The sequence below is a fragment of the Nomascus leucogenys genome, chromosome 22a (assembly GCF_006542625.1).
Source record: "Nomascus leucogenys isolate Asia chromosome 22a, Asia_NLE_v1, whole genome shotgun sequence".
Classification (NCBI taxonomy): Eukaryota; Metazoa; Chordata; class Mammalia; order Primates; family Hylobatidae; genus Nomascus; species Nomascus leucogenys.
The window spans coordinates 124,426,603-124,444,586 of NC_044402.1; the positions used below are offsets into that span (position 1 = coordinate 124,426,603).

The 17,984-nt window shown below is 41.6% G+C and overlaps 1 protein-coding gene across 2 annotated transcripts in view; it reads right to left on the bottom strand.

Moving 5' to 3' along the window:
- AP1S3 (adaptor related protein complex 1 subunit sigma 3) overlaps positions 1-17,984 on the bottom strand; it is an 85,802-nt gene that overhangs the window by 26,902 nt on the left and 40,916 nt on the right. The gene's annotated exons all lie outside the window — the stretch shown is intronic.

Below are 17,984 nucleotides of genomic sequence, written 5' to 3' on the forward strand. Positions count from 1 at the left end.
AGAAATGTGTATATCACAAACATAGCTGAGTTTTATTATAGGAGAAAAGTAAGTTTTTTATTTTAATTCTTTCTTTTTTTTTTTTTTTTTTTTTTGAGAAGGAGTCTCGCTCTGCTGCCCAGGCTGGAGTACAGTGGTGTGGTCTCAGCTCACTGCAACCTCCACCTCCTGGGTTCAAGCGATTCTCCTGCAACAGCCTCCCAAGTAGCTAGAATTACAGGTGCCCACTTCCATGCCCGGCTAATTCTTATATTTTTAGTAGAGATGGGGTTTCACCATGTTGGCCAGGCTGGTCTCGAACTCCTGACCTCAGGTAATCGCCCCATCTCAGCCTCCTAAAGTGCTGGGATTACAGGCATGAGCCACCACACCTGGCTTTATTTTAATTCTTTTTAAGTGTTATAAACACACATAGGGAAAAATACATCAAGAAAGTAGTAGTACTTCTGTTTTTAAAACATTAATTTCTTCCTTTACAAGACAAAAAAAAAAGTGTTAAGAACAACAGAAGGATTTACTTTAAAAGTTTTATTCCGGCACCATATTTAACTATAGAAACATAATGATAATATAGAAATAAAGGGGAGAAGGAAAGGAAGTGAGGCTGAAGCAAGGGGAAAGAGAAAGTAAGAAGCTGTCTTAAACGTAAGCTTTTTTTGTTTGTTTTTGTTTTTGGAGACAGAGTCTTGCTTTCTCACCGAGGCTGGAGTGTAGTGGCATGATCTCGGCTCACTGCAACCTCCCCCTCCCAGGTTCAAACGATTTTCATGCTTCAGCCTTCCAAGTAGCTGAGATTACACATGCACGCCACCATGCTCAGCTAATTTTTTTGTGTTTTTAGTAAAGACAGGGTTTCACCATGTTGGACAGGCTGGTCTAGAACTCCTGGTCTCGGGTGATCCGCCTACCTCAAAGCCTCCCAAAATGCTGGGATTGCCAGCATAAGCCATGACATCCAGTCTTAAATGTAAGCTCTTTTCTCCATTTTGCACGTTACTTGGCTGAGAGCTTTAGAATCAACCATCTCAAGTTACAATTGTCTTTGGCTTCACCATAGACTCTTAACAATCTAGACAGTATATTGGCTACACTAGGAAACAACCTGATTTTATTTTCACATAAGTTCTGAAATGTGTATTTGAAATGATGGTAATGAATTTTAAAAGGTTTAAATAAGCAGAAGACATTAGAACATCTGGAAATTTACTTCAAAACCTTGGAAGGTACAGTACTTGGTGGCTCACACCTGTAATCCCAGCACTTTGGGAGGCCAAGGCGGGATAATCACTTGAGCCCAAGGATTTGAGACGAGCCTGGGCAACATAGTGAGACCCCATCTCTAAATTTTTAAGGTTCTGTTAGAATTTTTTTTAAAAAGAAATTTTTACAAACCTTGAAGGTATGGTATATTTAATTTTTGGGAATTGTCAGATGGCCTAGTATTTATTGTATGAGAATTAAGTTTTCTCAATCCACGGTATCAGAAGATCAGGTTTAGAATCATAATTTATTTTGTTAACAGTTTTGTTTTGTTTTTTAAAAAATAAAGTGCATTGTTTCAGTTGTGTCATAAAGGAAATTATATATACTGGGAACAAAAAATTATTAGATTCTAAGAAAACGTTTTACAGATAAAAGATTCAACTTTAAGCCAGGTGCAGTGGCTCATGCCTGTAATCCCAGCACTTTGGGAGGCCGAGGTGGGTGGATCACCTGAGGTCAGGAGTTCAAGACCAGCCTGACCAATATGGAGAAATCCCGTCTCTACTAAAAATACAAAATTAGCCAGGTGTGGTGGCACATGCTTGTAGTCCCAGCCACTCGGGAGGCTGAGGCAGGAGAATCGCTTGAATCCAGGAGGCAGAGGTTGCAGTGAGCCAAGATCACACCATTGCACTCCAGCCTGGGCAACAAGAGTGAAACTCCATCTCAAAAAAAAAAAAAAAAGATTCAACTCTATTGAAAAGGCTGAGGCCTAAATGCCACGACATAAATCATTACAACCCACTAGGTGGCGATATCTGGGGGTCAAATGAAACCATGCTTTTTACTCAGATCTTCCCCTAACCACCTCCCCCAGCTGCCCCACCACCACCCCCTGGCCCCAGCCTACAGAATCTGAGGTCTTCAAATTGGAGTGCAGTGGCTCACTGCAGCTTCAACCTCCCAGACTCAGGCGATCTTCCCACCTCAGCCTCCCCAGTAGCTGGAACCACAGGTGTGCACCTGTGGTTGGCTTATATATATATATAGTATGTGTGTGTGTGTGTGTGTGTGTGTGCATGTGTGTGTGTGTGTGTGTCTGTTTTCGTAGAGACGAGGCCTCCCTATGTTACCCAGACTGGTCTCAAACTCAAGCCTACAGGATATGAGGTCTTCTTTTGGAGGGCAGTGGCATAATCATAGCTCACTGCAGCCTCAACCTCCCAGGCTCAAGTGATTCCCCCCGCCTTGGCCTCCCAAAGTTCTGGGACTTCAGGTGTGTGCCACCATGCCCAGCTAACACTTTTTAAATTTTGTTTTAGAAACAAGGTCTCCCTATGTTGCCCAGACTGGTCTCGAACTCCTGGGCTCAAGCGATCCTCCCACCTCCATCTCACAGAGTGTTGTGATTACAGGCATGAACCACCATGCCCAGCTTGAGGTTCTTAATAGTTCATCTTTTTTGTTTTTCTAGTAACTACAAATTACTTTTTTAATAATTTCAATTTCTGTGTTAGATGCAGGGAGTATATGTGTGCTTTTGTTACATGGGTATATTGCATGATGCTGAGGTTTCAGGTACAACTGAACCTGTCAATCAGGCACTGAGTATAGTACTTAAGTTAGTTTCTCAGCCCTTGCCCCACTCCCTTTCTTCCCCTTCCAGTAGTCCCCAGTGTGTATTGATGCCATCTTTATGTTCATAAGTATCTAGTGTTTAGCCCCCTCTTGTGAGAACATGCAATATTTTATTTTCTGTTCCTGTGTTAATTCCCTTAGGATAACGGCCTCCAGCTGCATCCATGTTGCTGCAGAGGACATATTTTGTTCTTTTTTATGCTGTGTAGTATTCCATGGTATATATGTATATTACCATGTTTTCTTTATCCATTCCACCATTGATGGGCATGGAGGTTGATTCCATGTCTTTCTATTCACTTTCTATTGTGAATAGTGAATAGGTAATCTTCTTAGAAAAGAAACATCCGTTATAATAATGATACGAGGCCGAAGACATCACAGGTGATGAGAAATCAATTTAAGAACCCTCCTCATCAGCAGCTTTAAAAAAAATCACCTTCTTTCTGGAATTTTAACATAGCATTTTTTTTTTTTTTTTAGTATCTGTTTCACTATAACACAGGTATAAACAATTCAATAATCTTGGCCAGGTGTGGTGGCTCACGCCTGTAATCCTGGCACTTTGGAAGGCTGAGGAAGGAGGATTGCTTGAGCCCAGGAGTTTGAGAGTAGCCTGGGAAACATAGCAAGACCCCATATCTATTTAAAATAATACTAAATAATAATAATAATCAAATTCAATAATCAACACTACCTTCTGAGAATTGTATTGAGAAGGGTATTTTTGCTTCCAAGAAGAGATCATAAAAGTGACTGACACTCTACGAACATAAAATAGAATGGTTATAGGATCACAAAGAATAAGGCTCAGCATTGCATCATCACGGTGCGTAAGATTATTCAATCCAATGCCTAGTGAACAGTTCCATTTTTACTGGGAAAATGAAGTCCACACATTTGCCTGGTGTTCTCTTGCATTTCCTGCTAGAAATTTTTCTTCCTCCATCTAACCTAAATCTCTTGTTATAATTTGAACCAGTTTTCCCTGATTTTATCCATAGATTATATAAAAAGAGAATGTATCAAGTATCTTTGGAAGAATAACTAACTTCACTGATTTGGAGACAGCCTTTAAGGCTTTTTTTTTTTTTTTGAGACAGAGTCTCACTCTGCCACCCAGGCTGAAGGGTAGTAGCATGATCTTGGCTCACTGCAACCTCCGCTTCCTAGGCTCAAGTGATTCTCCTGCCTCAGCCCCCCAGAGTAGCTGGGATTACAGGTGTCCATCACCACACCCGGCTAATTTTTGTATTTTTAGTAGAGACGGGGTTTCACTATGTTGGCCAGGCTGGTCTTGAACTCCTGACCTCACGTGATTGGCCCACCTCAGCCTCCCAAAAGTGCTAGGATTACAGGTGTGAGCCACTGTGCCTGGCTGCCTTTAAGTCTTCTTTTAGCCTTTTCCTTCCAGACAAAATAAACCCAGTTTTATGTCTTCTCTTTATTGGTTCCATTTTCAGATCTCATAATCATTGTTGGGCATCCTCTGGGAATTCTCCATAGACTAAACGTTACTTTTAATCGAGGGCACCTAGATCAACGTTGGAAGTTCTATTGAGAGGCGTAACTATTGCTGGGATTAATAGTGGATGCTTTTCTAGTTGGTCTGTAGGGCAAACTTATCTCAGGATCAGGTGCCTGCCTTCTTAAACAAGAATCAACAATGCAGAACAACAAACAAAGAGCAATGTTTCATTCTAACAACAAATTCAAGGAGAAAAGATGATCAGGAAAAGAATACATCCATTAAGCCCATATGAAATGCAAATATGCATTCCAAACTCAAAAACAGCAACAAATAGATTCAAGCTTATCCAATAATTGCATTGCATGAGGCAGTGTTGGAAGATTTAGCCCCCTCACGTTCTGCTCTGCTTGAGAACTGGGCTTGTATTGTCATGTCTGTCACCTCTCCAGATTTAATGAGGTAGCTGGAACAAACTGGCAGAATGAATTGTAATGATTCACAAGAGTTCATCACCTCCAGCAATTAATTTTATCCAATTTATCAGTTTAGTCATTCAGGGCACATTTGAATAATACTCTTCAAGAGGTTAATTAAAAAAATACCATTTTTGATTAGTATTCGCTTGAGAGTAGAAAAAAAAGGCATGGGAAGACTTTTTCAATATTTGCCAAGAGCCAACTTAAATGCAAGTTGATGTCATAAACAAGTTCATCTGACTTCAGAAAACAACACTCTAGCATTCCCTTCAATAATATTGTTGGGACAAAAGGAACAATGGAGGGACTCTCCCAAGAGACACCAACTTCGGCAACAGCTGTAACATCCAATGAGGCGTGGTGACTTCTTACACTTGGCCCAAATGCTTGGCACCAGGTGGGCACCTGGTTCCACCAAGACCTCCTTCCCCACCTCCAAAGGGGCAACTTCTGTCAGCCGCCATTTTGAGAGGTCTCACTTGTTAACAGATTATCCTTCAAACCCAAAGACATCAGGTGATTCCAGCTTTCTTTGTCCTCAGAGTGCCTACTAGAGCAATCCTTGATCTAATTGGGCACAGTCCCAAATTCTTATTTAGACTCAGAACACAAACTTCTCTGGGCGTTTTCTAATCTCTTTCTGAAGCATGTTCTGGGGACACTGTTAGTCCTCTGAGGGCAGCACAAAGCCGAGCAGCACCAGTCTGCTGAGTCTGCGCCCTGGCCAGTGTCGGCATCTTCCTTCTAGGTGAAGAGGAACCCTGAAGGCTTCCAGTAGCAGCTTTGGTTCACATCTTCCTGCTCTTGACCTGGATCCATGAAATGGACCCACAGCCAGCTTCCAAGAAGAGAGACATCCAGGACCCTTCCCTGTCCCCAGCATTGTCACATTCCAAACACCAGCCTTTCCGGACTAGCTCATATCTCAGGAACTGAGCTGCTCAGACAAATACTCAGGCTGTGATTGGCCCACGGTTGTGAAGCCTGTTACAGTATGTTTAGGGGCTATTACCACCTTATTTACAGCAATCTGTGCTCTAACACAGGTTCAATCAACCTGACAGGCCCTCCTCCGGTGGCCCAGATGATGACACATCACTTAACGCCACTGCTGTGATCCTTACTTCCTCAGCCCTTTTTCCCACCTCTACAGCCACTCTGCAAATTCCCAAACCCGATCAGCCCATCCACTCTCATCTTTGCTTTTAGATGAAGGTCTCCAGGCACCCCTGAGAAAAATCAAAGAGGGCTTTGCAAATTGGTGCCACCGTTAAGGTCTGATGACCAAGCTCGGCTGAATCTCCAGTAGCACTTGGAGACCCTCCACGTACCTCTCAATGCAAAGGATTTCCAAGCATCTTTCCCTTTGATCCCCCGCGTGGGTCATTTCATATCACCACCATGCCCCCATACTCCCAGTCTCCATCCTCACTCCCTGACTCTGAGGAGAGGATAAAAGCCGTGCTGAGGACTCCCTTGGCTCCTCCCACACCTGCATACCTGTGTGCACAGACTTGTCACACCTATCCCCCAACACAATGTATTTTCTTCCTGCATCAGAGAGCAACAACGCTTCTCACGTCCTGGCTTTCAACCCTGGCCTACCTCTTTGAGAGCACGGCATCGTCACTCCCACACTGCCAGGCTGTGCCCCCTCTTCTGGGGCTCCTCGCCTGCAAATGCTGAATAACCCAAGTCTCTCTCATCTTTAAAAAACAACCACTCCCCAGACCTCCAACTCTCCTGAAAAGTGACTCAGTAGTAAGTGTCAAGACTCCTACAAGTGCCCATATCTTTGGTTTCAGTAATTCTGCTTTTAAAATCTGTCCTTGACCAGGTGCGGTGGCTCAGGCTTGTAATCGCAACACTTTGTGAGGCCGAGGTGGGAAGATCACTTGAGCCCAGGAGTTCAAGACCAGCTTGGGCAACATAGGGAGACTGTATCTCTACCAAAAAATAATAATAATAATTAAAAAATAGATAAAATATTTCTTAAGAATGTGCCCTAAAATGCAGACAAATATTGAGGCATTAGATGTTTACTACAGTTCTTTATATTAGCATACAAAAACAATAAAACTAACAATGCCTAAATATCCAATAATAGAGTTTAAATGATATTCATTAAATAATTTCAACGAAATAAGAATGCTTATGATACAATGTTGTTTAAAAAAGATGGCCGGGTGCAGTGGCTCACGCCTGTAATGCCAGCACTTTGGGAGGCCGAGGTGGGCAGATCACCTAAGGTCAGGAGTTCAAGACCAGCCTGGCCAACATGGCAAAACTCCATCTCTACTAAAAATACAAAAAATTAGCTGGGCGTGGTGGCAGACGTCTGTAATCCCAGCCACTCGGGAGGCTGAGACAGGAGAATTGCTTGAACCCGGGAGGTGGAGGCTGCAGTGAGCCAAGATCACACCATTGCACTCCAGCCTGGGCAATAAGATCGAAACTCCATCTCAAAAAAAAAATAAAAATAAGAAGATTATATTGTGTGTGTAGTATAGCAAAAATGTAAAACTATTCTTGCAAAAAAAGATTACATGAAAGAAATACACTAAATTGTTGTAGTGGTTATCTTACAACAGTGGAATTATAAATGTTATTTTCTCCTTTGTACTTGTCTGGATTTTCCAAAATTCGTATGTATGATTCTATAATTAGAAAAAAATGCTTGATAAAAAGAATATCAGTGAGTTCAATAAAAATCAGTCAACATTCTATCTGAAGTTCTAATATTAAGTAAATGCCAAAGTCCTTTCAATAAATAACACTTTAGCTCAAAGAGATGGCACACTACTCAGGTGACCCTGTAGTAATGGCAAAAAGAACTGCAGGCTGTGTGGCTGCCAGTGGCTGTGGCAGTGTGTTGGGGAGGGATGAATAGGTGGAGGACAGAGGATTTTAGGGGAGTGCAAATAGTATAATACTATAATGGTGGATCCGTATCATTATAAATTTGTCCAAACTGATAGAATGTCCAACACTAACAATGAACTGTACATGTAACAAACTCACACCTGTACTCCCTGAATCTAAAATATAGTTGAAACTACAAAACAAAAAATAAATTAATTACAGAGAGGAGTCAGTGTAGGCTCATCAGTTGCAGCAGGTGTACCACTCTGTTAGGGGACGTTGATAATGAGAGAGACTCCACATGTGTTGGGGCAGGAGATATATGAGATATCTCATACCTTCCACTCAATTTTGTTGTGAACTTAACACTGCTCTAAAAAAATTAAGTCTTAAGAAATGTACGAACTGTGTAACCAAAGTATCTCCTAGCTATACAACTAAGATGACAATTACATATACATAGCAAAAACAATCATAGGTAAGGATCATTAAAAAATGAACATTGTTGCCTTGTTAAGATGGAGGAGCCCTAATAACTATTTTTCTCTAATTTCAAAGCAATGTCATTTCATTCTGGCAATAAACTGAAGAAAGTGAAAGGGCAAGAAAGTGCAAACCTACAGTTTAGGTTTCATTCACATTAACTAGAGCATTGTTTTTACAACAGGTGCGATCCAGTGGGTTATAAAACAAACTTAGTAGATCGTAATCAACATAATAAAACAATCCAGGGATGGTGACTCCTGCATGTAACCCTGGTACTTTGGGAAGCTGAGACAGGAAGATTGCTTGAGGCCAGGAATTCAAGACTAGACTGGGCAACATAGTGAGACCTTGTGTCTCTACAAAAAAAGTTATTAAATTAAAAAAAAAAAAAAGAAGAAAGCCAGCCGTGGTGGCTCACACCTGTAATCCTAGCGCTTTGGGAGGCCAAGGTGAGCAGATTGCTTGAGCTCAAGAGTTCAAAACCAGCCTGGGCAACATGGTAAAACCCCATAATCTCTACAAAAGATACAAAAATTAGCCAGGCATGGTGGTGCACACTTGTCATCCCAACTACTTGGGGGACTAAGGCAGGAGGATCACTTGAACCCAGGAGGTGGAGGCTGCAGTGAGCTGAGATCATGCCACTGCCCTCCAGCCTGGGTGGCAAAGTGAGACCCTGTCCAAAAAAAAAAAAAAAAAAAAAAAAAAAAGAAGTGATATGGTTTGGATCTGTGTCCCCACTAAACTCATGTCGAATTGTAATCCCTAGTGTTGGAGATGGGGCCTAGTGGGAGGTGACTGGATCATGAGGGTCTGGAGTTCTCATGAATGGGTTAGCACCATCTCCTTGATGTTGTTCTCATGAGAGTCATTGAGTGAGTTATTGTGAGATCTGGTTGTTTAAAAGTATGTGGCAAATCCCCCCTCTCTTTTCTTGCTGCTCCAGCCATGTGAGGTGCTGCTTCCCCTTCACCTTCAACCATGATTGTAAGTTTCCTGAGGCCTCCCCAGAAGCAGAAGCCACTATGCTTTCTGTACAGCCTTCAGAACCGTGGGCCAATTAAACCTGTTTTCTTTATAAATTACCCAGTCTCGGGTATTTCTTTACAGCAATGCAAGAACGGACGAAGACAAGAAGAAATATTTGTAGACATCTGCAACACTCCTGGGTCTTAACCCTTCAGAGTGTGCAAAGCCATATGTCTTCATTTAAGAGAGAAAGGTGTTCCTGAGCTAAGAAGGTTGACAGAAATCTTCAACCAAACTTTGGAAGACAGAGACAGAAATGAGAAGAAAGATTTAGCAAAATAGGGGAAGTTGTCACTGAAAGGGTGAATTCCAAAGAGAAACCAGATATGGCTCCCCAGAGAACGCCTGAGAGCAACACTTGGGGGCACCATGTCCCTAGAAGACAAGGGATAAGGCAGAGTTCTAAAAGCAGGGAGAACGGCTGAAAGTCTCCCTATCGAGTAAACTGACATGTGCCACATGCAGATTTCTAGAGACTACAGCTAAGTGAAAATGCACATGCATATGCAACACACACAAACACAAACTACACCATACAATAAGTTTCCAATTGCTTTATCCAAGGGTACAGAAATTTAGGAACTCCATGGAGTTGGAGAACCTCTTAGAACAGCTTGCTCCAGCCCCCAGAGTCAGTAACCTTCCAAGCAGGGGCTGCTGACACTGTTCACACAAAGCAGGGTATTACCTGATCTGAGAAGCTCCAATGTAAATGCTATAGTTCTTTTTTTCGGGATGGAGTCTCACTCTGTCGCCCAGGCTGGAGCGCAGTGGTATAATCTCGGCTCGCCCGGGTTCAAGTGATCCTCATGCTGTGCCTCAGCCTCCTGAGTAGCTGGGATTATAGACATGTGCCATCATGCCTGGCTCATTTTTGTATTTTTAACAGAGACAGGGTTTCACCATGTTGGCCAGGCTGGTCTCGAACTCCTGACCTCAAGTGGTCCACCCACCTGGGCCTCCCAAAGTGCTGGGATTACAGGCATGAGCCACTGCGCCAGGCTGGACTGCCACAGTTCTTATATACTTAAGGCTTACACCACCACTCAGAGGACTTACATCATCTTCGCCCTTAAGAACAGATATTTGGCCGGGTGCAGTGGCTCACACCTGTAATCCCAGCACTTTGGGAGATCGAGGCGGGCAGATCACCTGAGGTCAGGAATTCAAGACCAGTCTGGCCAACATGGTGACACCCTGACTCCACTAAAAATACAAAAATTAGCTGGGCGTGGTGGTGCATGCCTGTAATCCCAGCTGGGGATTGGGAGGCTGAGGCAGGAGAATTGCTTGAACCTGGGAGGCAGAGGTTGCAGTGAGCCAAGATTGCGCCACTGCACTGCAGCCTGGGCGACAGAGCAAGACCCTGTCTCAAAAAAAAAAAAAAAAAAAAAAAAGAGAGATATTTACAGAAGCCTGCAACCCTCCTGGATCCTAAACCTAATTCAGAGCCTGAAAAGCCATCTCTAGCCTTTGTTGTACAGAAAAACCCATCTCTTAATTCAGGAGACTGAATGATTCTTCCCTGAAGACACTAAATGATAGAGAAAAGACCTTTAGGTACTAACAGTGAAGCCTCCAGTCAACCTGTCTATGCCCTCAGAACTGCCTGTCAGCATTTAAGCACCCTGCTTCTAAAAATGAGTAGAGGAAAAGAGTCCCAGGCATTTGAAAATAGCCTTTGACAAGAAAGAGACAGAAAAGAACAAATAGAAAAAAAACCAACCACCGGATACAGTAACAAATCACAGAGCTGAACAAATTGCTATACACACATACACTATACTCAGAGGTGGTTGAAAGATGAAGTTCTTATGTCAATGAAACAAATACAGAGTTTCCTTTTTAAAAAAGAGCTAAGAAAAAGTTCTTAAAAGTTAAAAACTATGATAACCAAAATAAAGTCAAAGGAATCTCCAATAAACTGGACCCCCCCCAAAAAAAAATTGATGTAAGCTGGGCACAGTGGAATGCTTGTAGTCCCAGCTACTCCAGAGGCTGAAGCAGGAGGATCACTTGAGCCCAGGAGTTCAAGGCCAGCCTGGAAAATACAGTGAGATTCCATCCTTCAAAAATAATTTTTAATAGATGGGAAATTAATAGAAAATATAAAACTATAGAGAGGGTGCTGGGTGTGGTGACTCATGCCTACAATCCTGGCACTTTGGGAGGCCAAGGTGGGTGGATCACTTGAGACCAGGAGTTCAAGGCCAGCCTGGGTCAACATGACAAAAACCTGTCCCCCCCCCCAAAAAAAAAGCTAGGCATGGTGGCACATGCCTATGGTCCCAGCTACTCAGGAGGCTGAGGTAGGAGGATCGCTTAAGCCCGGGAGGCAGAGGTTGCAGTGAGCCAAGATCATGCCACTCCACTCCAGCCTGGGTGATAGTACAAGACTCTATCTTAAAAAAAAAAAAAGCAATCAAATGCAATCAAACAAGAAGATGTAATGATATCAAGAAAGATGAAGCAGAGATAATGGAGAGGAAGAAAATATCAAAGAAAGAATTCAAAACTTTTTCAAGAACTAAGGAGATGAGACTTCAGATTTTAAAAAGCTCATCAAGTGTGCAGCACAATGAATTTTAGAAGCACATCAACAAACTTCAAAAGAACCATGACAAAGAGAGTAGCCTGAGATTCCAGGAAAACAGTTTACATGCAATGGATCAGAAACCAGAACCTGCAATACTAGATGATGAAAGACAAGATGTCTACATCCAGCCAAATTATCAAGAGACATGACATTTTGACACATGCAAAGACTAAAAATACAAAGAAAAGAAATTGCCTCCAGTCTTTTTTTTTTTTTTTTTTGAGACAGAGTCTTGCTCTGTCGCCCAGGCTGGAGTGCAGTGGCATGATCTCAGCTCACTTTAACCTCTGCTTCCCGGGTTCAAGCAATTCTCCTACCTCAGCCTCCTGAGTAGCTGGGATTACAGGCACCTGCCACCATGCCTGGCTAATTTTTTTGTATTTTTAGCAGAGATGGGGTTTTGCCGTGTTAGCCAGGCTGGTCTCAAACTCCTGACCTCAAGTGATTCACCTGCCTCAGCCTCCCAAAGTGCTGAGATTACAGGCGTGAGCCACTGCGCCTAGCAATCATTTGATTTTACCTAATGTAGTTTTTTTTCAACCTGTGCAGGTTCATAGAATAAGGATGTCATTAGTCTACTGGCCTGTAGGTGGAGGAATACACTTTAATATATGTCCTGAAAGATAGTATATATTTATGGTATAAAATGTGATTTTTATACATATACGTTATAAAGTGATTACCACAATCAAGCTAATTAGCATATCCATCACCTCACATAGTTAAAAATCTGTGTGTGTGTGTTGTGACTTTTAAGATCTACTTTCAAGATTCAAATAATCACAATCAGAAATGATAAGAGGGATATCATCACTGACCCCACAGAAATACAACTAACCATCAGAGAATACAAAAACACCTCTATACACATAAACTAGAAAATCTAGAAAAGATGGATCTAGAAAAGATATTTATCCATCTTTTCTAGATTTTCTAGTATACACATAAACTAGAAAAGCTAGAAAAGATGGATAAATTCCTGGACACATATACCCTCCCAAGATTGAACAAGAAAGAAATTGGATCCCTGAACAGAACAATAAATGAATAACTTATTGTGAAGTTGAGACAGTAACAAACAGCCTACCAAGAAAAGCCCAGGATCAGATGGAGTCACAGCTGAATTCTACCAGAGGTACAAAGAAGAGCTGGGACCATTCCTACTGAAAACATTCCAAAACATTGAAAAGGAGGGACTTCTCCCTAACTCATTCATGAGGCCAGCATCATCCTGATATCAAAACCTGGCAGAGATACAACAACAACAACAACAACAACAACAACAAAAACATCAGGACAATATCCTTGATGAACATCAATGCAAAAATCCTTAACAAAATACTGGCAAACCAAATCCAGCAGCACATCAAAAAGCTTATCCACCATGATCAAGTTGGCTTCATCCCCAGGATGCAAGGTTGGTTCAACATACACAGATCAATAAATGTGATTCATCACATAAACAGAAATGAAGGCAAAAACCACATGATCATCTCATTAGATGCAGAAAAGCCCTTCGATAAAATTCAACATCCCTTCATGTTAAAAACTCTCAATAAACGAGATATTGAAGGAACATACCTCAAAATAATAAGAGCCATTTGTGACAAAACCACAGCCAATATCATACTGAATGGGCAAAAGCTGGAAGCATTCCTCTTGAAAACCAGCACAAGATACGGATGCCCTCTCTCACTACTCTTATTCCACATAGTATTGGAAGTTCTGGCCAGGGCAATCAAGCAAGAGAAAGAAATAAAAGTATTTAGATAGGAAGAGAGGAGGTCAAACTATCTTTGTTTGCAGATAACATGATCCTATATCTAGAAAATCTTATCATCTCAGTCCAAAAGCATCTTAAGCTAATAAGCAACTTCAGCAAAGTCTCAGGATACAAAATGAATGTGCAAAAATCACTAGCATTCTTACACACCAACAACAGGCAGGCCAAGGGCCAAATCATGAACCAATTCCCATTCACAATTGCCACAAAAGGAATAAAATACCTAGGAATAAGCTAACAAAAACCACTGCTCAAACAAATCAGAGATGACACAAACAAATGGTAAAACATTCCATTCTCATGGACAGAAAGAATCAATATCTGAAAACGACCATATTGCACAAAGCAATATACAGATTCAATGCTATTCCCGCTAAACTACCATTGACATTATTCACAGAATTAGAAAAAACTATTTTAAAATTCATATGGAACCAGAAAAGAGCCTGAATAGCCAAGACAATCCTAAGCAAAAAGAACAAAGCTGGAGGCATACGCTACCCAAACTATACTACAAGGCTACTACTTTGAGACTACTATACTACTTCAAACTATGCTACAAGGCTATAGTAACCAAAACAGCATGGTACTGGTACAAGAACAGACATGTTGACCATGGAACAGAATAGAAAACTCGGAAATAAGACTGCACACCTACAACCATCTGATCTTCAACAAACCTGACAAAAATAAGCAATTTTTTTGCTTATTTTATTAAATAAATAAAAATAGCCATTTATTAAAAGGATTCCCTATTTGATAAATGGTGCTGGGAGAACTGACTAGCCATATGCAGAAGATTGAAACTGGGCTCCTTCCTTATACCATATAAAAAATCAACTCAAGATGGATTAAATACTTAAATGTAAAACCAAAACTATAGAAACCACAGAAGAAAAGCTAGGCAATACCATTCAGGACATAGTCATGAGCAGATTTCATGACAAAAATGCCAAAAGCAATTGCAACAAAAGCAAAAATTGACAAATGGGATCTACTTAAACTAAAGTTTCTGCAGAGCAAAAGAAACTGTCATCAGAGTAGACAGACATCCTACAGAATGAGAGAAAATTTCTGCAATCTAGTCATCTGACAAAGGTCTAATATCCAGCATCTACAAGGAACTTGAACAAATTTAGAAAAAATAAAAACAAACAAACCCATTAAAAAGTGGGCAAAGGACATGAACAGACACTTGTCAAAAGAAGACATACATGTAGCCAACAAACATGGGAAAAAAAGCTCAGCATCACTAATCATTAGAGAAAAGCAAATCAAAACCACAATGAGATACCATCTCACACCAGTCAGAATGGCCATTACTAAAAAGTCAAAAACTAACAGATGCTGATGAGGTTGTGAAGAAAAAGGAATGCTTTTACACTGTTGGTGGGAGTGTAAATTAGTTCAAACATTGTGGAAGACAGTGTTGCAATCCCTCAAAGACCTACAGGCAGAAATACCATTTGACCGAGCAACTCCATTACTGGGTATATACCCAAAGGAATATAAATCATTCTATTATAAGGATATATGTCTGTGTACATTCATTGCAGCACCATTCACAATAGCAAAGACATGGAATCAACCTAAATGCCCATCAATGATAGACTGGACTAAGAAAATGTGGTACATACACAACATGGAATACTATGCAGCCATAAAAAGGAATAAGATTATGTCATTTGCAGGGACACAGATGGAGCTGGAAGCCATTATGCTCAGCAAATGAATGCAGAAACAAAAAACCAAGTATTGCATGTTCTCACTTGAAGTGGGAGCTGAATGATGAGAATACATGGACACATGGAGGGGGAACAATGGGGAGTGGAGGGTGGGGGGAGGGAGAGCATCAGGAAGAATAGTAATGGATGCTGGGCTTAATACCTAGGTGATGGGATGATCTGTGCAGCATGCTCAAGTATATAATACATTATTATTAATATAGTCACCAAGATGTATATTAAATCCCCAGAACCTATTCAATCTAACTAAAACTTCGTACCCTTTGACCAACATCTCCCCTTTTCCCACCACCACCTAATACATTTTTTTTTTTTTTGAGACGGTGTTTCACCATGTTGGCCAGGCTCATCTCGAACTCCTGACCTCAGGTGATCCTCCCGCCTTGGCCTCCCAAAGTGCTGGTATTACAGGCGTGAGCCACTGTGCCCAGCCTACAATTTTTAAAGAGAAAGGATTGATAGTTTTTGCTGGTTTTGTGTTTATCCTTTGTGTTTTAGTAAGTTACTACATATGATCCTCAGGTATCACCTTTGGATTAAAGAGGTTTCACCTCTTCAGTTTTTTTTTCCTACCATAGGTTTCTTAATTCCCTTATCACTTTGCATTTTTCTTCCTGAATCATGTCTAACTCCATTTCTTGCTCAGAATGGGGACTCACATATTGGTGGAACTGTTAAATTTGGACAAATAGCAACTAGCCCTCTATTAATATTCTGGGTGGAGAATTGCTTTGGCTTTTCTATAGGGGTTAGAGAACACTAACGCCTATAACTAACCCCTATGACACTAACACTCTTGCACCACTGCACTCCAGTCTGGGTGATGCAGAGAGACTCTGTGTCAAAAAAACAAAAATAAATAAAATATAAAATAAAATAAATTATCCAGGAGTCAGCCCCTCCTATGGTTTTCTTGAGAAAGCCTTCCTTTAAAAAGCCCAGGGTTTTACTGGGTATCAGCAACTTACAACTTGAGTTACTTTTCTCCAGATACAATAAACTCAACTAGCATTTGTGTTTGCCACATCTTCTGGCAGCTTATCCTGACAGGTTTAACAGTTCTCTGGTCAGAAGCATCTAATAGCATCTGCAAACCGAGAGACCCAGCTGCCCTCTTCTTTCTGCGAGATCAATTATAAAAATGTTACACACGACTCCTCTGAGCACTCATTCCTCCAGGGCTTCATGGTTTACCTTTGAATGTTGGGATGAGCCCTTAAAACAATTATCCTAATGTCCTTCCTCTAAGCACACTCTGAAAGCCACAAGACTATCTTTCCAAGGCTACTGCCTCTCAGTCCCTCTCCCTTGCGTCTGAACCCCCATCAGAGGGGCTTTCTGAAAGTGGAAAGGAGGGACGTTCACTGTTTCTTCAGCAGCATGGCATATTCACCTTCTCAAAGGACTCCAGCCAAATCCAGTTCCCTCTTCCAAAAGCCAAGTTGCCTTCTCCCTAAAAAGGCCATCTGCAGGCCGGGCGCAGTGGCTCAGGCCCGTAATCCCAACACTTCCAAGGTGGGCGGATCACCTGAGGTCAGGAGTTCAAGACCAGGCTGACCAATATGAAGAAACCCCATCTCTAGTAAAAATAAAAATTAGCCAGGCGTGGTGGCACATGCCTGTAATCCCAGCTACTCAGGAGGCTGAGGCAGGAGAATTGTTTGAACCCAGGAGGTGGAGGTTGTGATGAACCGAGATTGCAGCAATGCACTCCAGCCTGGGCAACAAGAGAGAAACTCCGTCTCAAAAATTAAAAAAAAAATTTAAAAAATTTAAAAAGGCCATCTGCTGAAGCCTTTTGTGATGTATCCTTAGTATAGATTTTACCAGCATGCTCTGGGTAGAAATAAGGTTTGCCAGATGGAAGTTTCTCACACACTTTTTACACATGTTCTTAGGATGAAGATTCACTGACATCTGCCTAATTTAGCGACCCTTTGAAACAAATTTGTTACATTCCACAAATCTAAATGTTAGCTTTTTCAAGCTTGTTGCATGCCATCCAGCCAAAACGGTGTAACTCAATCACTGTTCCGGATTTCGTCCAGGGCCCGCTGGGCATTTATCACTAGGCCAGGCAGAGGGTGCCAGGAGGCAATGGAATAGCTTGGTTGTTAAGTGGAAAACGTTGGTAATCAGTAGCTTGAGAGCTTGTATTTAAATCCTGGCTCTGTCAATTATGAGCTAAGTCGATGTGAAAAAGTTACCTGATCTTTCTAGTCTCCTTATCAACAAAATAGGAAAAACAATGGTAAGGACCTCAGTGATGTTGGGAGAACAAAATGGTATTACATATGTCAACCTCTATAGTGTAGAGTCCAGCAAAGAATGAGCATTCAGTAAATGTCTGTAATCATTAATAAATTACCCAGGCCGGTCACAGTGGCTCACGCCTGTAATCCCAGCACTTTGGGTGGCCGAGGTGGGCAGATCACCTGAGGTCAGGAGATCGAGACCAGCCTGGCCAACATGGTGAAAGCCCTTCTCTACTAAAAATACAAAAATTAGCCAGACATAGTGGCAGGCATCTGTAATCCCAGCTACTTGGGAGGCTGAGGCAGGAGAATCGCTTGAACCCAGGAGGTGGAGGATGCAGTGAGCCAAGATCGCATCATTGCACTCCAGCCTGGGCAACACAGAGAGACTCCATCTCAAAAAAAATTAATTAATATAAAATAAATTATCCAGGGGTCAG